Source organism: Stigmatopora argus, chromosome 9, assembly GCF_051989625.1.
Source record: "Stigmatopora argus isolate UIUO_Sarg chromosome 9, RoL_Sarg_1.0, whole genome shotgun sequence".
Taxonomy (NCBI): Eukaryota; Metazoa; Chordata; class Actinopteri; order Syngnathiformes; family Syngnathidae; genus Stigmatopora; species Stigmatopora argus.
Window position 1 is genome coordinate 10,355,219 of NC_135395.1, and position 23,989 is coordinate 10,379,207.

The window sequence follows — 23,989 nt, forward strand, 5'->3', positions numbered from 1 at the left end:
CCCTCCTTCATTTCATTTCATCTGTCATCTCTTTATCAAGGTTCTGCCTTGTTCTTCTCCATCACAGGATTTGCAATGTTCATTCTGTCCTGAGCCTGGATAGCATTTGACCGTGATGTGCATTTCCAAGAGATCTCATATCACTGTTGGACATCACAACTAGAAAGTAGTACATGTGTACATGAAAGGAATCCAACTCATGTGGATAAAATCAACAGAAAATACTCTGGCTTGAATGAAAAACAGGATCATTCTTTTGAATCATAAGATATTTCTGTACATGTATTTTTCAGAGAAATTATTGTACCATCACTAGTATTTTTTTCTGACTTGATTTTCTCAAATGCCTGTTTCTAGTATTCTAAATACACGATCCATATTTTTGTTCCAGTCCACCTTTTGATGTGCCGCACAGGCCAGACTTTCTGAACTTTTCTCGCTATTTGAAACATTTCAATAATTCATGCAATTAAATTTCTTTCGATTTCGCCCCCAAATTTCGACAAACAGCCAATGACTCAAATTGAAAATTTTCACATTTATCTCCTTCTACATTTTTCACGTTTCTCACATAACACAAAAATCAATTAGCAAAGAACGTACCGTCCCCCCTAAATTTGAAAAATACATCTCTATTTATGCATCTCTATCAGTTTCCAATAGGAAAACAATGACCCAAAATCAACGCTAAGTCGCCCGAAAAAGCCCCAAAATCTACAGGACGCAACCCATGGGAGAGTAAAGCATTCTCACGCAATTTCTCCAGAAATTGGATCTTCTAGCTGCCAAATATGATTTCCCCACGTACACGCGCCTGTGCATGTGTGCCCGAGGGGCTGCCAGGACAGCTTGACTGGTGAGAACAGATGGTTCCACCAAGTTTGAGCGCACATGAAAATTCTCTGCAAGGATGAATGCGCGCGTGTACGTACACGTATACCAATCGGACATAACATTAGGTACACCTGATCTGTCAAATAACTAATTTAGTGTTGTTTTCTCCTTCAGTTGTTGACTCCCACTTCAAATGGATTGGTCGTCCACTATGGAAAATGGCCGCTAATAAGGTAAAAAAATATATATTTCTTTCTCTTGCCAATGCACCCTTGCACAAATTGGTTTATCGCTATTATAGATCCAACCCATTTTAAGTGGGCGAATAGATTGGGGCCCAAACGCCATCAATGGCAGACAAAGAGTAAATAGCAGCTGTTTTGACATTGACAACATAATCTTTTTTTAAAAAATGGCTGATCAATTAGCTAGTTATGGCATAATTGTAATGTCAATTCATTGACTTTGATGGCAACGTCACCTCTGCCAACATGGCCACCGTAAGGCCATTTTGGTGGATGTTCTTTTCTTGCTTCTGCCGTGAATTGCAATGAGTTTATCGATAATCAACGTCAATGGCGTTTGTAGTCTGAGTGTGGCATTTGGATGTCTGTTGCTGTCAATGAATTAAGCAGTGTTTGAGCAAGCCATTACTTACTTCAAATTCAAGTGAGTACAAAGTAATATAGTATTAAAAAGAAATTTCCACTTCCCCGCCATTGGCATTGGTTTAAAAAAAAATCATCATTTGTGCATTAAAGGGTTAAATGACTTTTTGTTTGCAAATGAGAGTTATCACATGTGCTTGCTATTTAGTCCTCTTTTTAACTATTGCAAACATTTTCTTGTTGACTGTGAAAGTCAGTCTTAAGTCTGCTGAGATGTTATGTTTGTGTCTGAGTAGTCCACTGCGTTACAGACAGCATACCGCCCTCTGCAGAGTACTTTTTGTAAATGCAAATCCAAGATGTTCCCTGCATTGTACATCTTTAAGTATTGAGTATATAATAGTCCTGTTTTAATCGTGCCCACACCAGCATCAAGTGACCCCCATGAAGTAGTGGTGCATGTACTGAGGAAGACCGATTCATTAATTAGTCATCAAAAAGATCCAAACATTAGAAAAATTATATTCCGCAAAAAAATCGATCGTGGTTTCACATCAGCCTCACAGCTCGGAGATCGAGGGATCAATTCCTGGGGGGTTTTGACCTTTCTTGTGTATAGTTTGAATGTTCTCCCCAAGCTTGTGTGGGTTTTCTCTGGGTATTTTGGTTTCATCTCATTAACATAGTAGGCTGGTTGAACACACTAAATTGCCTCTAGGAATGTTTGTGAATGCTTTAAGGGTGTCATTGTAACAATCGGTTTGTAAAGTAAAGCTCCCCTACATAAAATATTTGTATTTCATTTTCCTTTACACTTTTTGGCACACAATACAAGTTACTAATAAGCAGGAAGGGCTCCAAAATAATAGAAAGTTACCCCTAGGAGAGTAAAGCATCCCCATGCAATTTCTGCAGATTTGCCCTTTAAATGATCCTTAAATCTGCCAATCATGTGTCTTAAAGTCGACGGATGTAGTAATACAAACGTGTCCGTTCTTTTGATCGGGAATTTTCACCGTCATCTAAAATGTGAAGAGATGGCTTTGTAAGGAGATTTGTTTCAGGATGACGCTGGTAAATTCTAAGAAATAGAACAAAGTGGATGCTGAAGAGACAGAAGTTTCTCCACGGCCGAGCGGACAGACTTTGGAGTTTTCGTCCAATTGAACCATCACGATATGATGAAAGCGAAATGGATGAAAGAAAAAACACCAGAAATGTGGAACATGCGCTAAGAGAGTTTTCTGAAGGAGGATGGGATGGGATGAGGTGGGGGGGAGTGCAGAGTTGACGACCATGGGGGAAAACCTGATGGAGGCAATTTTCCACATCATGGTCAGATAAAAAAATAAAATAAATAAAAAACAAAGAAAATGGAAAGATGGCTGGAAGGAAGTCAAAGTGATGACAATCCAACAAACCATCATAAAAACAAAAGTTAATTGCATGTTTCTTGCATGTTTTTAAACAGTAAGGGAAATTAATTGTATTTAATTGACAATTGACAGTCAAATATTGACATTATGTAATACATACATGTAATCTATATTTAATACTCAGAAGAACTTTCATATGTAAAATATTTTTTTCAAATTTTACCTTTATTTTTTTCAATTCTCCCTTTTGTAAAAGCACATGACAAACAACCTATTATTCAAAACAGTGCAAATAAAATTGAAAGGTTCAAATACTCCACGACAAATTTACAATGAACATTTAAAAATGTTCAAAATTATTAATTGAGATTAATTAATTGTTCTTTTTTGTCGTAGACATCCGTTTTTAAATCTAATTATTCAACTTGAACAACGTAAAGAAGTTAAGTTCTATCGAAAAACTTTAGAATCTGTATGTATAATGTAATACTTGAGAATATCTTGAAAAATATAAATGTAGTTTTCATGATTTTGTTAATGCTCATTCATGTATTAAATATTTTTCAAGTCTGAAAGAATTCTGACCATGAAGAATAATACATGTAGTATAGTATATCTTACTTGTTTTGAGTATTGAATGCAAACTAAAGCAACTGAGACTGTGTAGAGCACAGTAGATGGCAGCAGTGTACCACCAGGCCCCTGAATCAATTCTTCACAAACAAACACTATACATATACACCGCTAATATAACATGCATAGTGTGTAATGAGATGCACACACACGTTCTCAGAGGTCAAAGAAAGAAACAAAATACCCCAAGAATTGAGGAATGATAGCTTTTTTTCAAATATTTATTTAAAATTCCAATTAGATAAGACTTTTTCAATGCTAGGTTCCCTTCATTCATTTTCTGAACCATCGGTCCTCACAAGGGTGCTGGAGCCTATCCCAGCGAACTACGGGCACCAGGGGGGGAACACCCTGAATCAGTTAAGTTATTCTGGAACAAAAACGACCAAAACAATTATTTAAAAATTTCATTTCATTATAACTAGTGGCAATTTTAGTGTTCAATCAGCCTACCATGCATGTCTTTGGAATGTGGGAGGAAACCGGAGTACCTAGAGAAAACCCACACAAGCCCGGGGAGAACATGCAAACTTCACAATAGGTGGACCGACCTGGATTTGAACCCAGGACCCCCACTGTGAGGCCGACGCGCTAACCACTCATCTGCCGGGCCGCCCAATTAAAAATTATTTTCAATAACTGGAGGACTGCATGCGCAAGGTAAAACTGGATTAACCTGACATCACATGGTGGCGAGCTACCTACTCCAAAGGAGCGGGCCTCTGATTTATTGAGCCAGCGCAATATGCCGCTCTTTGCCACTGACAGAAACAAAGTGGTGGTGCCATGCAGAGCGAAGGAGCTCTTCATCTTGCCCGCGGTGAGTCATTTCCTGGCAGTGGAATAGCAAGGAAACTCCAAGCGTGACCACACACGCGGGAGGATTGTCGGCGAAACGTCGCCGCCAATGATCAATATCATACCCCCAATGCCTTTGTCTTTTGGATTCCATTTAAAAGAATCATTTAAAAACTAGATAATGCAATTTCTGGAGAAATTGCTGAGGATGCTTTGCTCTCCCATGAGGGAGTGTAGATTTTTGGTCATTTACATTGGTCTTTTTGGGGCCTTTTTGAATCCCTTCCTGGTTATCTCATTGGCTGCTATTGACGCCAGACGTTTGTTCAGTCGGCCCGCCCAGTCAAAAGGGATTGGACTGCTTGTGCTATAGTGGCAGTGCTAGTCCTTCCAGTTTAAATGAATTGAACAAAAAGGCAATTGAGTTTATTTTGGGGCACTTTTAAATTTTAAGGTACTTACTCCGAATTGAAATGGATTGGACATCTATTGGTGTCATTGGCAAATGAGGCTACTCACTGGCGGTTGAAACGGATTGCTCTCAGTGGAAGATGAGTGTGAATAAAGCAATTACTATATCTGTAATATAAAATATTACAATGACTGGTAAAGAGAAAAAAGCACATCATCAGGTGAAGTTGCGATGCACCTTTACAAGCAATTACAACAAAGACATCCACTAGCCAGAATCTTATTAGCCGACTGTACTCGCCTCAGGAAATAATTACGCAAACATGCTTTGTGAGGTTATTGCGTTTGTTAACTCTTTTTATTTTTTTCGGTACGGATAATACTTAGATGGGGCGGCCCGGTGGGTGAGTGGTTAGCACCTCGGGCTCACTGTGGGAGACTTGGGTTCAAATCTAGGTTGGTCCTCCTGTGTGGGTTTTCTCCGGGTACTCCGGTTCCGTTGGGATAGGCTCCAGCACCCTCTGCGACCCTAGTAAGGATAAAGCGCTTCAGAAAATGAGGAGATAATACTTAGGTGATCATCAGGCGCAAGAATATGTTTTACGCTTGTTATTATCTAACATTAACTCACCATATTCTTTATGGCCTGTTTTAATACCCACATGCTAATTTAAGTTCAATTAATAACATCTACATATAGAGGCCAAACTAGCATCTTGTAGTGAGGTTTTGTGATGGATTAATTTTGAAAGGAAGCTCATAATAAGTGGATGTGGGGTACAATGCAGTGGTTTCTCATTTCAACACACCTTGGCTGTCTCATATTAGATTTCGCGGTTAAAGGGGACGACAAGCCCCCTGCGAAAAATGAAAAACTGTATAATAGGGTTTGTCTCACATCTCTAGCTATCAATAGGTCTTTTCAATATCAGTTTCTCTCTTTTTCTACCAACCACAAGAAATATATTCTGCAACCTGGGTTTGTACAAACAAGCAAGCCAAAGTGAATTCGCAGCATCAGTATCTTTTTGGGAATCTTTGATGCAGCACTGTTTCTTATTTCCAGAGAATAAATGTCTTCTGGAGTGACCACTGTGCCTGAAAGGGTAAATGATAGTGGAAAAACAGGAATAGTGCGCATATGGTTGGTCTCATTCTCACCCAGTCCAACTGTGACAATCCAATTGACCTGTGAGACTTTGTGAAAGCGCACTGCGGTGGAAAGTCTGTTTACTCCAAGCAACTCAACAAACACCAGCGTGCGTCTCGGCACTGACACCTAATGGTTCGCTAATGACATTGTTATCGACCTCGCTGTTTGCGAATTGTCACTCCGCCTTCATGAACCGGTCTTCGCCGAGTTGGTGGATTAGAGAAAAATAAAGTGAGAAGCAACCCCTACAGTTAAATGGCGGAGGAGTGGTCAAGAACCTCTGATTTGCAGATGAACCCTCTGATGATCCACACTGCTGGGGTATTTTGTTATGACTCATGCAGAGAATTATGGGTAGTGAAGGTGTTCAGTCACAGATGCCATGAGGGTGGCCCTGGTGATAACAGGCTGGGATATCTCCCAATATAGTGTGTGTGTGTGTGTGTGTGTGTGTGGTATCAGTCAGTACTTATATGTTGTATTTATACTATGTTTATTTGGGAATTTTCATACAAAGTTACTGCATACTCACTTTAATGTAAAATAAGTGATAGACAGAAGGCTTTGCAGTTAACAGTCCCATTTCTGCCTAGGGAACGGCCTAGGAGTATTTCATCATAGTGCGAGTCCTTGAACCATCTGTTTTAAGCTAAAGTGGTTGTCTCACTGTTCAATTAATGAATTTATTGTTGACCAATGACTTTGGTGGAATATTTGTTCTGATAAATAACCCTCAGCCATAACGTCATGCATCACGTCGATGAGAGCGGTGAGATCTCAAGCGTAAAATTAGGAGGAGGAGAGTAGAGACACTTTTGTTCTGCGACGGCCATCAAAAAATCCTCAATCCGGATAATGCTGCTAACAGCCTGTTTGTATTTCCTTTTCTTACTTCCAATTTTCAGGAGTCCTTTGGACTCCTCGGGATGAAAATGGCTTCTAATGGGAGGTTTCCCAGAGGCGATTACTAGCAATCAAGCTGTTTGGCAGTATTGCACTACGCTTTGTAATAGGGTTATTATTCTTTTTCTTTTTCATGTAGATGGAAAAAGCTACTGCTACGCTTCTCTTTGTGGTTGCTTGATGATTACTTATCTACAAATTAACATCCTGCATTTTGTTTTGCCAACCTAATATCACTACATTGTACTGCATTGTACACTGCATTGTGCTAGCAATTAAACTTCGGAAATGTGTGCTATCTGAAATATTCAGCATAGGCTTCTTTTTAAAACGTATCAGCAATCAGAGTAGCACAAAATATCACCATATGTAGAGTAATATTCATCATATGCAAGGGCTTCTTGTACTTTTTCACTTCAAATCTGCTCGAATAATTATAGAAGTTGTAAAGTGATTTACGCATGTTTCCAAGCTGTTTCATCAATTCGACTAAATAGATCTATGGCTGCCATGGCAACATCAATACTATTCAAGCATTAGCCCCATTAAAAGCCATTATCAACAGTACACTGTACTCAGCTTCAATGATTAAAGCAGTATTAAAGCAATTTGAATATAATGAAGATGATGAGAGGTTGCCGTGGCAACGCAAATGAACTACACAACCATCAAGCCAGTCAAAGGGATTTTTTTTTACAGATTGTTTCTGCATTGATTACCAACTCCAGCAAATGTATGCTTGTTTGTAATACACCTGGAAATGAGGCTTTAGGCAACACACTTGAGACGTTTTACGGAGAGATTGTCTAACAAGCTGCAGGGAATGCCAGAAAAGGTGTTCTGCATAGCAAAGATAAGTGTAAACTACAAGTAATACTCGGCATTTTGCAAACATGCCAGTTGGATTCCATATGGGAAGTGGCAGAGATGGCTTGACTTGACTTCTCTTTGATTCCATCGGTGTGTTCGACGAGGTTTTTGAGGCACGATGAGAAGACTGCGGTGCTCCGTCACCTGGTTGCCCCCCTGCTGATATCAGAAGCCTGGCCTGGCCTCTCTCGTGTTGCTGATCTGTGAAATGCAAGACGAACCACCCTGCTCCCTTTCCTGCTTCAAACAGGCGGATGATTACCGTAGAAAACAATTTTAGAGACGTGACTATTTCTTGGGGAAAGTGAGCAATGTTGGTTGCCAGGCCCGCTGGAGCACAATTTTACCTCCTGCTGGTCTGTGCTCACACTGGACATGCAGAAATTAGCACTCAGTATGGTTCCAAGGCGCAGTAAAAACTGCTTACCATGGTGTTATTAGGATGTCTGAATGTATTAAAATGTGGGAAAGAAGGTTGTAGCAGTGGCGGGCCGTCACTCCCCTTGCCCGGTTATAATGTCTGAAAAAGCTCCAGTATTTGTATTTAATCATTTAATGCTGCTAGGAGTGGATTTTACCCGTTGAAGACGCTACGAGAAAATGCACGGACCGCCACTGGGTTGTAGTAATACTGAAGCATGAAAATGTTTGTGATCTCATCACACTTTCATATGTTGTCAACATTTTGTATCTAAAGTTCACTTCATGATGGTCAACCAAAATGTTTTAACTCTTACATTGGCCATGATGGATGTACTAAAAAAAAATATTTACCAACAGGAATAGGTGTGGTTGACGTCATTGGCAACCATTTTAATGTGAGACAACAATGCATATTGGATGTGAGAAAATTCATTTATTGGGTTTGGAGAACAAGTGGCAGCATTTTGATTCAAAAAGTGGAGAGAAGAGAATCCATTCTTCATTTGATGGTCTGTGATGGAAATGATCATGAATTGGTGTTGACTTGTTGATTATTTGGAGATGTTTGGTTTATCTCGCCGGTTGTCTTTAATCAATCATTCTCTGTGTCTTATACATTTCATTTTTGGAGATTATTGTGCAAGGTGGCTTTTGTCATTCAAAAGACCGAGAATATCTACCCCTCCAAATCAAATTTAATGGATGTCTAATACCATGAGCAGCCAATGAGTTAAGAAATTCAAGTGCAAAATACTGTAGTCTAATGAAGATGTGTGTGTGGTCTGCAGAAATAGTTTGTCTACAAAACACAACTTCCTCTTGCCAAATTTTCTAAAACAATACAAGTCACTTTAACTGGCCCCTTTCTCCTTTTTTTTAACCCCCACACTCCAATAATTACTACCATTGGCAACCAATCACCAATATAAAGCTGAGTGTAACAATTTTTCCATCCCTTCCCCGCCGTCCTTCCCTCGAGTCCAGGCGAGATCGATAGGGCGGCCTGCCGTGAACTTCCTCTCCCGAAAGGCTCGTTATTTACCGATGCACTCAGCACGCTGCCTGTTAATGCGCAATTAAGGGGAAAAACGGGAAGCAAAGCAATATTTGACAACGCACGCGTTTAAGTCCATTAGAAGGGATTGTGAGGAGAGGGGTTTATGAACGGCTTTCAGTTTCAGGTAGCAGTAATTGTAGGTTAGTGTGCGATTAAAAAATGGTTTGCTGAATATAGTCTGAATTGGGATCTAACTTTGCTGCTTTGATCATTCAAGTTTAACAACAGTTAAGCCGATTTTTCAACAGCAAATAGAAGACGTAAAGTTAATAGTAGTATAAGAAATATCAGGCAATTTTAAATAAATGCTTTATGGAGTTAAGACACACAAAGCGAATATTTTTAAAAGCATTTAAAGTAAGTTTTTTTCCCCTGATGATTAATTCATATGATGCCTGTTTTATATTCTCTACTGACAGACATCCTCACTTTTTAGTTAAAGTGATGATGCCATTTCCCTGCTCATAATTTTTCATCTCTTCTATTTCATGCCATCATTTTCTGGATTAACACACTGATAAATGTCTTCTCGCTAGTCATACGGATTTGAGGTCTCAGGAAGGATAGGGTTATTGCATAGTTTACTCAAGTACCGTATTTTATGGGAATGAAATTTGGTGTGAAACAAAAGCTTGAGATATAAAAATGAACATTATGATTTTGGCCTTTTAAAAAACTTGCCAGTGAGTTAAATGATTGCTCGTGTAAAAAATAAATAATATTGTGACAAAAGCTTGCTATTTTGTGACATAGTGCCTTTTAATGAGACTAAACCTCTAGATGTTGTTCTCATTAAAAACATGTAGCATCATAATTATCCCATTACTATGTCCCATACTGTAATTAAACGCTTTATAAAGAAAAGCATATGCTTAATTTGATGTGGTGCACCGTTATCCAATCACCTGCTTTCGATCCTTATTTTGACACAATTCGCTTTTGCCTTCACAATTGGATTCGGCAGAACATAACAACAGTTTATTTCTTGGTTAATGACATGGCTGCTAAGGGAGCGTCTGCCTAACATGCACACACACCGATACACACACATATATACAAAACTCATTAACTTCTTTTTTTGGATGTTTGTCAGTCATTAGATTTTTTTTATGGCAACAAAAGCACGGCCTTATCTGCCAGATGATTAAAGGGGTAACAAGATGAGAGCTTTCAACACGAGCTGCAAAAGTCCTTCCGAACGTTCTCTAGGGAGACGCAAGAAAATGTGCTAAACTCTGATAGATTTCAGTGTTTTGTTGCATTTTGTGTCTGCATGTGTTTGTGTGCGTATTTCTACAACAAAGGGTTACGTCCTTTTCCTCGTAAACAATGAACTTTCCAATTAGAAATTTGGAGACTTTACCCTAAGTAAATTTCAGGAATTTTATTACCAAATGTAGTTTAGGCTAAGATTTGTGATTTCCAATATCCTGAATTTATACTAAATATCCTAAAACATGCACTGTAATTTTCAGTTTGTTGCTCTTTTTTGTCTTTGCTTTGAACTCTACGGTTTATAGTCCAATGCGGCTTATACGTGAATTTTCACAGAATTTGTTGTCATGGGTAAAATTCTTCGAGTTGTTTCATGGAATCCTGTTAGACCAGTCTGGTGTTTTTTTTCAATTAGCAGTTTTTACAAACGATTACAAATATGGCAAAATTGTGCCAGAACTTTGAAGTCTCTCATGTTGATAGCATGCATGCACATCCATCTGTGTTTCTTTTTCTTTCAGTCAATACAGCGAGGCCATGACATGAATGATGAATGTTTTGTATCATCTCATATTGATGTCGGTGTTGAGTCTAAACGCGCTTCTGCTTCTTGCTCATTAAAGCTTATCTGCGCTCTTCTTCTAACCCTTTAAGATGCAGCCCTTATCTCGGGCACAATGAGCGCTCACTGCGCCGTTGCCTTTTTATCGCAGAGTTCACTGCGTGAATCCCATTTCGTCCCTTTTCGATCGCACACAATGTAGCCGTCAAGAATGATAATAAAACACACATGCAGTCTAATGGGATTTTAAAGTTGACATTTTCTATGTGCTATTGATTTTTTTCTTTTAATCAACACTTTTGCTTGAGTTGGGACACCGAAATTGCTGATCAAAACTACAATATATACAAAATTTCGATATGGTAATACATATATTGCGATACTTTGAACCCCAGCAAGTTACTGATATGCTCCCATATTGTTTTTTTACTAGCGGTACTCGGCCGTTTCGTCGAAAGACGTTTGGTCGACCGGACGTTTGGTCGACCGGACGTTTGGTCGACCGGACGTTTGGTCGACCGGACGCAAAAATTTCCACTAGAATTGTGTTATTTTTCTTTAGTGGTTCTCATAAAAAATCTTATGTAGTACACTACAATGTTTATCCCACAGTAATAAGCATAGTGTTCAATTATCACCCTTCTGCATATTTTGCTCTTCTCCTGAAAGACATTAGCCTGTACAAGTGTACTGAATGTTGAGTGTGTGTGTGTGTGTGTGTGTGTGTGTGTATATGTATACTTGACCTGCATCGACAAGTAGTACACAGAAATTGCTTTCCCCCTCTCATTCACTGCAAAAGTGTAACAGACACAGAGCCAGTCTCCAGAGAGGGAATACATTAGCGGACACCCTTTAGCCAGCCACAGACTACAGCTACACTTTGCAATCCATCATAGCGATAGCAATCTCAGCTCATCCCTCTCACACTATACTACATATGCCAACACAAACACATACACACCTGCATTATGCATTTATATCAAGTAATGCAGCCGCTGGGAAATGCGCAATGACACAATTATTGAAAAGGAGACGCCTAGTCGCTATTTCATTATCACTATACATGAAAGTCTATCAGGAGGAGTTGCGCCTTGCAATCCAGGGATGAACTTTTCCTGAGATAAAGTCACTCAATAGGAAAAGCGGGTTCTCTAAAATGGCGAAGTGATGGTTTGGGACCGAATGGATTCCTGACGGGGCCTCAAAACAAGAATATCGATACGGGGAAGAGAGTAAGGGAAGCATTTTATCGTGCTGTTGCATCTGCAGAGATAACACTGATCCAGAAGATGATCGCTCAAGTGCTTGAGTATTTCAGTAAAGGTGGAAGGAAGTCATATTTCCCAACCTTGAAGGTTCAAGGAAGGCAAAAATCTAGCTAGTTAAGTTAAAACCCTATTAAACAACTTGACTCGGGTCTCATGGATCAAGAAAGTCAAAAGTCAAACATGGTATTCGTGATTTGACTGCAGGGATGCTTTGCTAAGCAAAGTTCCCCACATGCAATATTCATATTTTTTCCATATAAATTCATTATTTTTTAGAGTTGCTACATATATATATATATATATATATATATATATATATATATATATATATATATATATATATATATATATATATATATATATATATATATATATATATATATATATATACCCACACATACACATACAGAACAACTGTAACAGTGCTATTTAATTTTGTATACCATGCTAGCCAATATGACACATTAACTGAGTTTGGGAAAATATTGTTATACCAAGTTTGCAGTGGTTTTTGGCAATGTCACCCAATTTTCGACATACATAAGAATCAGTATGACTGGTCCATTTTAATGAGCCCGCCGTTGATATCTTTTCCCCTGTTGCACGTACCTTAAAGCTAGAACCACAGGTGCCCTTTCATGTAATCCATTTCCAGTATTTGCATACATGCATAATGCATGACATCTCAGCATTCCCCCATCCCGCCGTCCGACGAGACTTCGATGCTATTATTAGTATGCGGGACGCCACCGGTGCTGCCCGTCTGCTCATATGGGCTTAAATTACATGAGACTGAAGGGCCAAGTTGTCCTCTTCATTCTCTCGGCACACACTACCATCCGTTTTATTCTAGACGACTCGCAGTAGGCTAATCCCATCTGATTTGGTGGGAGGGGTACTGTGAAAGAGAGCAGGGGACTGATTGTCAATCAGTTCTGTTACCCATACCATATTTAAAGAAAATACATTTTTCTTTTGATACTAAATTACTGCTTACTCACATGACTGTAAATTGCTCTAATACAAGGGTGTCGAACTCGGGTTGGTTCGCGGGCCGCAATAACATCAACTCGATTTCATGTGAGCCGGACCATTTTAGATATAATATTTAGATTTTTTAAAAATTGGATTATAGGAACTGGATCAAAATCCCTAAATATTCAGTTTTTTGTAGATATAAAACTGTTTATTTGAACTTTTTTTCTTAGTAAGGGAAAACATCTAATAATCATTTGTTTTTCATTTCAAATGGAAACAATTTTTTTAAAAATTATATTCAATATTAAAGTGGAAAACCAAAAATATTTTTATATATTTATTTTTAGATTTTGCAAAATGCTTTTTGACCTAAAAACACCAAAAGAAAAAAATGGATAAAGAATTGCAATTATTGATTTAAAAAGGGGAAAATCAGGAAATATATTATATATCTATAATCTTCATTTGAATTTTATCCTAAAACAGAAAGTTGGCACTCATGATTTACTTACTCGGGTCGCACAAATTGATGCAGCGGGCCAGATTTGGCCCCCGGGCCGCCACTTTGAATCCTGTGTTCTAATATCTGGGTCAGACACTATTTAACTCATTGTCTGCCATTGACGGCGCTAGGGGGTCCAAATACATTTGACGTGGGAGGGTTTGCAGGGATTGACCTGCCCCAAAAAACTTTTTTGGAAAGTCCCATTAACTGTTTTGCTGCAGATAAAAAAACAAGTTTTGCATTGATTGTGTTTTGTACAAGAAAGCATCACCTCAGTCCATAAAGGCTGAGTGATTGTGTGAGTGTATGTATCTTAAAAACCCAGCATTGCTGTGATTGTGTCCACATGGGAGTGCACATATGCTGCAGTATGAGCCATTAGCCATAGCGCAGGGCAGAGATCCCATCTAATCTGGGGGATTTGTGTGCGACGTGGTTGCAATCGGCAGAATGACTGAGGTAGTGGTACTGGTGGCCATTAGCTACCTGGGTAATTACAAACTGCGCACTGCTCATGCAGCTGCCTGAGTGAGATTGGTTATTGCTAAGGAGGACAGCTAACAATTATATTACGTGGAATTTTAGCTCTTGCTAATGGTCACCAAAGCCCAACTGAGCGAGAAAATTGTTCATAATGCAGGCATTTAGCCCCCCATCACGTACACACACACACACAGTTGAATGTTGTGTCTCTGTTACTCATCAATTGCACTTCAGGTTTTCACATAGTTGTGCATTTTTATTTGGTGCTCTAAGCAGTAGCAGATAATTTGTTGTATTTTTATGTTGACTTCTGCCCTTATCTAATCAGCTATACTTAGACATTCGGGTGACTTGATGTGCATGTGTTCCCAGATACGAGCAGTTATTTAGTCTTTCTTGCTTTTACCTTGCAAAAGTTTGGAACACCAGTGCCGTGTGACCAGTTAAGAAAAGATTCAAATTCAAAAAAAATCAAAAAAAAAAAGTGTACTACCTTCATTGGGCACAGAGCCGAGTGTCAGAATCGCTATTGGGCGTGGTCATATCGTTTCAATACTAATTTGTGTGCTGCTATGATTGCAATATGCAGGCAGACAACTAGTTTCTATTTTTGTAGAAATGGTATTTGATTGATAGTCATTGACATTCGTCAGTGGTGACATTTGAGAATGACGGCAACGTTCTATGAGAGTACATTTGCCACCTCTGTCATTTACCTATGCATTTTCACAGTGTTGTTAGTAGGACTTCTTTAGCACAGAGTGAGGCAATGGTGCATTGTGGGGGCAGGAGAGGCTGCTAATTGCTGGTCTTCGGTGACTTGCTGTAAATGTGGGCTGCCTCATGGTGGCAGGAATGGAATTGCCTGGAATAAATACGCCGCATAAGCAGGCATCGCTCTAAAAGGTTGCAAGCTGTTTCATCACGCTGTGCTCACTTGTTTGGACGTTTTGCAAACAAGAGAAAAATACTTCTGTTTTTGGATACTTTAAGTGGCTTCCCATTTAGCGGAAAATGTTTTTCCTTTGTTGTTTTTCTTTGTATTTCTGCCAGCAAAAGACGTCTGATGAACCAAGGTTGAGGGTCATGTTAAACATTAACATTGAGGGTTTCGGTTAAAAATGGATTCATCATTTTGACCCTTGCTATTGTGAGCTTCATCTGCAAATGGGACAAGTCAATTTTCTTTTTAGTTCCAGCGATGTTATCGAGAGACTAGGGCTTTCTTGTCTTCATTCAGATCCTAAAAGACACAGAGTTCTTTATCTCAAAGCAGGACTGAACCGACAGGCGTGTTCCATTCGTACCTTATCACAGCCTCTACTATATATAGCCCGAGGTTATTGTTGCTGCTTCTGTCTGTTGAACCCACCAAAAACAACTTGGACAAAAGTTCACATAGTCAATCCTTGGAGGCTTTGTTGGTTTTAGAAATATAGGGATTTTCATTAAAAAACTTTTCACTTTGTTTTCTTGTTGAAAAGACGGACGATGGATATAAAGAGTGAGACATTTTTTTTCTTATCAAGCATATTTTTGAGTAATGATATTAAGTTGAACACTTTATTATTGTGACAACCGTAGTCTTTAGGAATGAATATCGTGAAAGTTAATGAGTGGGGTGAGGCATTCCCTCTAACACAAAAACTAGAGTTGTTTTTTAAATATATATGACATCTGAACGTATTGCCAGGCTTCTCGTTAGTCTTTCGGTGGGCTCCACGCACTCCCTGCTGAGATGGACCGGTCAAGGCATTTCTAAGGACCCGGGGCCGTGTAGATAAACAAAGCAATCACCGAGGCACTGTGGCAGATCGGGACCTATGTGGCCCCCCTGGTGATGGAAGCGAACTGGAGGCAAGCTAGACATGGTGTAGGATTATCAAAGAGCAGCGATGGATGTGTGTATGTATCAAAAGGCAAAGTAGCAGCACATCAAACGGCAACAAGACAAGGAGTTGTGTATGTTAGGTGGCAGTTTTGCTGAGTGGGGGTCAGCCGGGTGCTGTGTGGGAGAAAGTCTCAGACGGTGTGGAATTGCATTATGGGAATTCTTGAGCATGAAACTGTGTGGAAAATAAATTGAGAAGGTTTCAAGGCAGGATAAAGATTTCAGTTTTAGGGTTTACATTTTGGCCTAAGATTAGAATTTCTAATTAAAATGTTGAGATTCATGCCAAGAGTTCTATAGTTGGACTTCAAATTAAAGTCCAAGTACAATAAAGGCAAGCATGTATTGATGTTGATTTTGGGGGGTGGAGTTTGCTGCTACGTATGGGGTGCATCTAGCTTGCCAAGGAGTGCTTGTGCGTGTCTACGCATGAGCAAAGCACCACCGCACGTACGCCAATTTCTTCCCCGGGGGCTGTTGTTTGTTTCCCTGCTGTCACAACCGATAGGAACAAAAACTCCAAAGAGATGCAGACAGACACCTCGTTGATGACGCTCAACTTCTGAGGTCACACAGGCTACGCGGGGAATGCAGAAAAGAAACAAAACAATGTTTAGATGTTATGTTAAGCAGCTGATTATTCATATTCGTTTTTCCATGTCCACTGCTTTCCATACGCCACCTTTGATTAATATGGTGGGGAAATAAGGAGGTGAAAGGTGGATTTCCGTCTAGCCGCACGTGAGGTGACAGACACCCACGTGGTGCTCTGCATGCTGTTTCGGGAATATCTCGGGGAGGGTTCGGGCATACAAATGAGGACGTTGGGCTAATAGCGTTTTATGACCCGCTACGGTTGCGGAATGATAATCAGCTCTCGCGATGAATGCTTATGAGGAGGGTTTATTAATGAAAGTAATGACACCTTACAAATGTTTACTTGAGGATTATTGATGGCTAAGGATACTACCAATTGTTTATGTGACTAATGATGATGGATGTTGAGGCGCTGTTTCATGGAAAGAAAACGTTTTCATGTCACATGGTCTTTGTCGGATCTACCAAATTATGCATAAGTAGTACTAATATTAGCTGTATTTGACTAGCTTTTGTTTTAATGCATTAAGTTCGCCATACTCAACTGGGGAGCCTTTTTAAGGTAATTGGCACACTTATGTGGTAACAATACTTATATTTTTACCAAAGTGTACCACGTTTAGGCCGTAAGACTTAAGTTATTCATCTTTGTTTAATCTATCCAAATACTTGGACAGTAACCTGTAAAATTCATTTGATGAATGAAGTATTATTATTAACTGAGTGTGTTTTAACTGAACTTTTTTGGGATTGATTGATTTTAACGAATGTGTCTTTTTTGTCTGGGTTATTTTTTTCCTTAGAAGTTATGATGTACAATATCTGCAAACAAAGCCTTAATTACGACTCTTTTGTGCTTGATCATCAGAATTGTTGTCTCTATCCTAAAGTAAAGTAATGCACTCGAACCACTCACCGGTGTACTCTGGTTTTGTCCCACATCCCAAAAAACATGCAGGGTAGGCTGATTGAACACTCAAAATTGTCCCTAGGTATGAGTGTAAGTGTGAATTGTCCATCTGAGTGTGCCCTGTGATTGGTTGGCAAAAATGTTCAGTGTCCCCCGCCCACTATCCATAGTTGGCTGGGATATAGACTCCAGCACCCTTGCGAGGATAGGCGATATGTAAAATAAATGAATGAGTAATTAACTCACTGCAAGCAATTGACAGTGAACGACGTCCAAGAATCTAAACTGGTCGGACTTACCGTGAATCCGTATCTTTCAAGGCTTCTGACATCTAGTGCTATCAGTGACAAACCATGAGTTAAGCGAGTTCCCTGGAAAGGTAAATTAAACCTGAAGTCATAATTAATGCAAGAAAGGGTATCAAGCCAGAGTTAAATTCTCAAATTATGAGTTTCTGTTAGTGTTTCAAAACAGCCTGTTTCAATCCATATGACCTTTTTTAAACATGGCCAACAGCTACTCCAGTGTTCTTCCATGAGGAAGTTGAACCCAGTGATGAGGTTGTCGGAATTTCAAATGCTACCTACAATGACTGAACACAATTCAATACATTACATTTTCACAGAATGCCATAAATTACAAAACAGTTCAATACAGTACAAGGTCATCTACGACAATACAACACATTACAATTCAGTGAGTGCGTTCGAACGCCCAAACCTTCTTTCTGGTCTCTTATTCAATCTAACTTAAATGAAGTCAACGGAGGGTAAAGAAGTGGTGCTTGCCTCTTATTTTCCACTCTCTGTTCAATCCAAGCTTTCCACTTTTTGCATATTTGTTATTCTCCAATATCTGTCTGGCTAACCTTGGGAAATGAAAGGATGTTTCACTCTTGCGTAGACAGGAGTGCACGAGATAAACGGTGACAAATCTCCATCCTGTCTACACGCTCCACCATGAAAACACCTGTTTCTTTAATATTTATCCTCCTTTTCTACTTTGAAGATGAATAAGATGTGCTCGTGAGGCTGCCTGGACATATCTAAGTATCAGATGAGTCCAATAGTTGGAGACAAATATTAATCTCCAAACTGCCCAGTCGCTTGCTTGACTAAACACAGGTTTTCACGTAGGCACACCTGGAAAAAAATCATTTCCCGTGCGTGCAAGGGAAGGCTATCTTTTGTTGGATGCTCTCAAGGATGTAAGCATGTATTGTACATTTTGAAGGTAGTAGATGTATGGATTTTTTTTCAACACATAATTCTCTGTCAATACTTCTGCAAGAAAACTGTACATTGCCTGATCTGAAATATTCGCCTTTCCAACAAAGTGTAAAACTCAATCCGCCCATTAATCAAAGAATCTAAATTACAGCCTCACGCTCAAGATGTTTCCCTTATAGTACTCAATCTATGATTTGAAATTATAACCGGGGAAAAAGCATTATCCGCAGTGGGAAACGTATTGTAGTCGAATCATTGCTGTTTCACCAATAAGCAATTAGCGCTGTCAATGGCACTCAGGCATAAACATTCAAAGTCAGTCCACTAATTTGAATTATATTCCACATTTTCAGTAGCTAATTTTCCATTCAGCAATAGCTTGTTTATCGGTTTTGTTGGAGTTATTTTGGGTACTATTATATATGGGCGTACAACGAAGAAATATTAATCATTATATGTATGTGTGGAATATTAATATCATATGTTAAATATTAACCATTATATGTATATGTGCTTGACAAACGCTTACTTTAATTGTTACCGAAACAGACTTGAAGGTCACTCCCCACTGCAGCTGGCTCCAAGGACTGTTGTTTTCTTTAGCCTTGGCCTCTCATATGGATCCGAGGACTGTTGATTGTTTGACTTGGATTAAACCTCAACTCCTCACCCAGTCGCAAGTTCACAATGAAGATCCGGGAAGGACTCTTAATTGTTTTGACTTGGATCCCGCAGCAGATGGCGATATCGAATCGACCTCCGAAAATACTCGCAATTGTTTTAAAATAGTTTACCTGATATGCAATTGTTGTTGCAGTTGTTTTTGATTTTTGACCTTAATTGTGTTGTTCGGGTTACCTTTTATGCAATTGTTTTGAATAGATAACCTTAATTGTTTTGACTCTAATGCAACTAAATGGGCAGGAGAGGATTCGGTTCTTGAGAATCATCTGTGACGAGGACGAGTCAGGATGGATTCTCTTCTTGCAAAAATAGCTGGATATGCGTTCCGATGTCTTCCTTATATTAAAGTATATCTATTGGTTGACCTAACAGGTTTAATAGTTTATATTGTGGAACATCATGGAATGACTTCCTGACCAATGTATCGATGCATCGCAATATTGTGAGATGATCAATATCGTGATTCTTGTGTTGCAAATCATATCTATAGGTACCCAGAGGTTCCCAACGCTACTCTAAGACCCAATCGCAATCGACGTGGTTCAAATCGATGGTTGACAACTGATCGATCAACCAACTGACCGATTAACTTGCAAATGAGCCAAGCCAGAAACCAACCAAAGACTGACAGGCCATTGCGCACATGTATGTCAAACTGGAAGGTATCTCCACACAGTCAGCACGTGGCATCCACCTGCGGGGCTCCTCCATTATCTCCTTCCAGGCCCTTTCCGCGCCTGCCTTGTTAGCCAGGAAGCTGGCACCTTGTGCAAACCTCGCAACGACCTGTCAACCACTTCCCCGCCGCACAACAATGGCCCACAAATCACCTCGAGCGCCTCATGTCTACTCGCGTGTTCAATTCAGACGCTGACAAATTCTGGGAGCTGTATGCCGCACTTCCTCTGAAGAACTACAGAGGGCAATCATGCTTTTTCATCCAAAATAGCAAAGAATAAGATTCTGTGCTCATATCCATGGTCGCAAGGAGCCAGGCAGAGTCTGCTGAAGAGGACTTTGGTCAATTTTTTTGGGCAAAATGTGATCACACACTTGCCAAAGTCCTTGGAATAAAAAAAGAGTCAGCCCACAGCAGAAAGAAAATGAGGAGGAAAGTGAAGAGGAGGAGGAAGACCCACTTCAGTTCATACTGAAATGCCAAAAGTTGAGGCTGAGGCATAGGCAACATATGCTCCCCTCGCTTAACCAAATAAGTATCCATCATCTGTTTTATTGGGGTAAAATACTCAGGAATGGATTAGTTTTGTCAGGATTTAATCAGTATTTATTACCATATTTATCAGCCAGCCAAGCACCATTCATTCCTTTTGGGGCACTGGAGCTTATCCCAAATAACTATGGGCACCAGGCAGGGGACACTGAATTGGTGGCCAGCCAATCGGAGGGCACAAGGAGACGGTCACATTCATAACCAGGGGCGATTTAGAGCCTTCAACCAGCCCACCATGCATGTTTTTTGAATGGGTGAAGGAACCGGAGTACCCGGAGAAAACCCACGCATGGCTGGGGGAGAACATGTGAGGATGAACCTGGGAATGAACCCTCGACCCCAGAACTGTGAGGCCACCGTCCTTTTCCCCCGGGCCGCCAAGCCAAACACCAATGGTTACTTCAGATTTTTTTTGCCAAATGTCCTGGTAGAGACAGAAATAGTACTGCTAGTGGGGGGTTGGCACTATATTAAAATGGTGATTATATTGCGATTCCAATAATTTCTTGACAGCTTCCTACTAAAAATTGAGTTGAGTTAACTTTTCTGGGGCAGCCATGGTTAGAATTGCATGCATTGAAATTGCTAATTATAGTGGTACACTAGGAGTAGTGGTCACTATAGATTTGGTCATAATAGTAGCACAGTAGTACGATAAGGGAATTGTTATTGTTATGTACTTGTAATTTTATACTATTACGTATTTACTATTAAATCATGCAAAATCAAGCAAATAGTCAGATAAGCAATGGCCCTGTGTTTCAGAATGGAGTCTGTGAGGGTAACATAGAGTACTGTACCATAATAAAATATCCTGAAGGACCATTTGGTCTATTGTTTATCCTTCCATAAACTGCACATACTGTATAGAATGCAACCTTGACATCATAGCCATAAACAACATTGTGTATAGAGTAGAAAATTGAGCTTTTTTTCCAACTTCTTGAATACAAACAACCAAAAGGCGACACTGAGCACCGGACATTTTCTTAATTCCATAACTTCTGCGATACTAATAATAGTTATAATTTTTTTAAATGAGCAAAAATAGCCATCCGCTCTATAAATGGTCAAAAGACCAAAGTGTCAACCTTTGAATAGCTACCCACTTTTGTGACCACTGAAAGGGTTAAATACGTTACATTGATCCATTCGAATGAGTCCTTGGCATCCTAGCACAGTTACAAGGCCTTCAGCCTTCTCCAAGAGCATCCATAAATGTACCGCTTCCTCTTTAATTGCCTTCTTTTGTGATTATGTAGATTGTCAACAAAGGATCCCACGGAGATCGAGGCATCACCTTTGTCAGTCGCAATCAGCCCCTTTCACTGTAGAAGCTTGCAATTACCCCAACATTTAACCCCAGTTGTTGCTGAAATGGCCATTTTTTTAGTCATCTCACAATTTGAAGAGTGACACACTTGAGTGGAACACAAAAGACTATCACCATAATAGACCCGACTGTGTTAGTATTTCTCCCTCTTCTGTTCTCTTTCTTTGCCGACGGAGCGCATGTATAATTCACAGTGGCGCTGTCAATCCGCCGCTAGGAAAAACATGGATGCCGGCTGACGTGGTGCGACCCCCTCCTTTAAACTCTGCACAAAAACCTGCTTGCGGGGTTGGAATGTGACGACTGAACTCTTGTCAGAGTGAGAAATGTGTTAAACACAAGGGGGGCAACAGAGAGAAAACATGGGGCAAGTTCAGCAGGCCCAAAATGGCCAACTGTACCCTATTTAGTCTTCAATGCTTGTCTAATGTATCATATTCACACCATTTTAATGGTTTATGCATCACTAATGGAACAAATCCCAAGTGTTGCTTCAACGCCATTTTTTGGGGTCGTGAGTCTGATTCCTATCAGTTGTTGTACCAATATCACATATTTTCTATCTATATTAAATTACTGGCCACCAGATGGTTCTTTCATTCATCATTTTTCTTTCTTTATATACATCTAGTATGCCATCGTGTATTGCATCTTATGAAATGTAATTACTTGACTGAAATGTTCCATAAAAATAAGCAGAAGTCAGCTGTTCATTATTGCTTGTGACAGCCATCCTAACATAATCAAACATTTTTCTCTTACACTCTCCTTTTTCCTCTCTCTCACACAGGTTCACAACACGAAAATCTGCCGTCGCAGCTATTTCCCAGCACCCACGCCTCGCACTACCGGGCAAATGGTAATGTTAGTGGAAGGATGAGCAGAGGCTGGGTGGGCTAATCCTCATTGTGCTAATCTGAGCGTCGCCTGTTGGATTGCCTTAAATTGATGGCTTGACAAAGACCGCTTCAAAGAGACGATGCTGAGGTGAATTTTCTTAGTTTCTTAAGCCTTTCATGCACTAATTATGATTTCCTTTTTCAACCCCCACAGGGCACTCATTTAACTCATTGACGGCTCTAAGCATTTAACTGGATTGTACTGGGAGGGGTTCATTCCCCCCTTCCAACAAAATTGAATACAACAAAATAGAATGGCATCATGAATAAACCAAAATAAAACACATCTCTGAATTTAAATATTTAATATATTACTGTCAAGAACTGTGAGAGTATAACCTGCACGTTGACTCAATTTGGTGGTTTGCACCACTTTTGTTTTTGTTTTCAAGTTCCTAGCACAAAAAGGGCAACCCAGTTGCTTTTCCGTCCCACGATGCCGTTGCCCGCTGGAAAAATAAATCTGTTATGGAGGGTATGGCATTTAACGCTAACAGGAGGCTGCAGGGGGTCCTGTGGGAGGATTTTTTTGTTTCAAGAGGTTGGGGCTCATGAGTTGTGGGGAAATGGAGGCCGACTTGTAGACTCAAGCATTCCCAAAGGAACTGGTGTTACGAAAACACTTTTGTTGCCAATCCTTTCCACCTGAACAGCATCTATGCTGAAAATCAATCGCGAGCAACAACAAAAAATACACAAGATTCTTTGCCAACAGATTTCTTCATCCTGTCGGGGGAAATGTTTCATTGCTGTTTTTTCGTCCCTATAGGTGAAGCCGCAAGGTGGAGGAGTATGCATGAGCAGATAAGCCCTCTTCTCGTGTTCTCTGCCTCCTGTGACTCGCTACTGAACTGATAAGTACTTCGTTTTATGTTACAATTCCAATCTAAATGACTTTCAACGTTCTATTTTGATTTATTGCAATTGGCTGGCAAACAGCTGGGAAGACTCCAGCACTTGGATGGAGGAATGACTGTGATACGATTGTCCACTAGTGGCCCCAATCACTCATTTCGTAACGATAACCAGACATTGATCCCTTGAACAATTTTATAATATTTGCCTATATTACAAAGTCTTCCAAATTTTAGAAGCGATTTGATTCAAGGACCTTAGGTCTACAAATATAGTGTGT

The 23,989-nt window shown here is 39.8% G+C and overlaps 1 long non-coding RNA gene across 1 annotated transcript in view; it reads left to right on the plus strand.

Moving 5' to 3' along the window:
• The window catches only part of LOC144082768 (uncharacterized), a 35,904-nt gene extending 12,196 nt beyond the window's left edge, over positions 1–23,708 (plus strand). Inside the window, exons 3-5 of the long non-coding RNA XR_013303338.1 lie at positions 1,009–1,067; positions 22,746–22,942; positions 23,624–23,708. This is a non-coding gene — a long non-coding RNA (uncharacterized LOC144082768). The remainder of the gene's footprint in view (positions 1–1,008; positions 1,068–22,745; positions 22,943–23,623) is intronic.
• Positions 23,709–23,989: the final 281 nt, after the last annotated feature.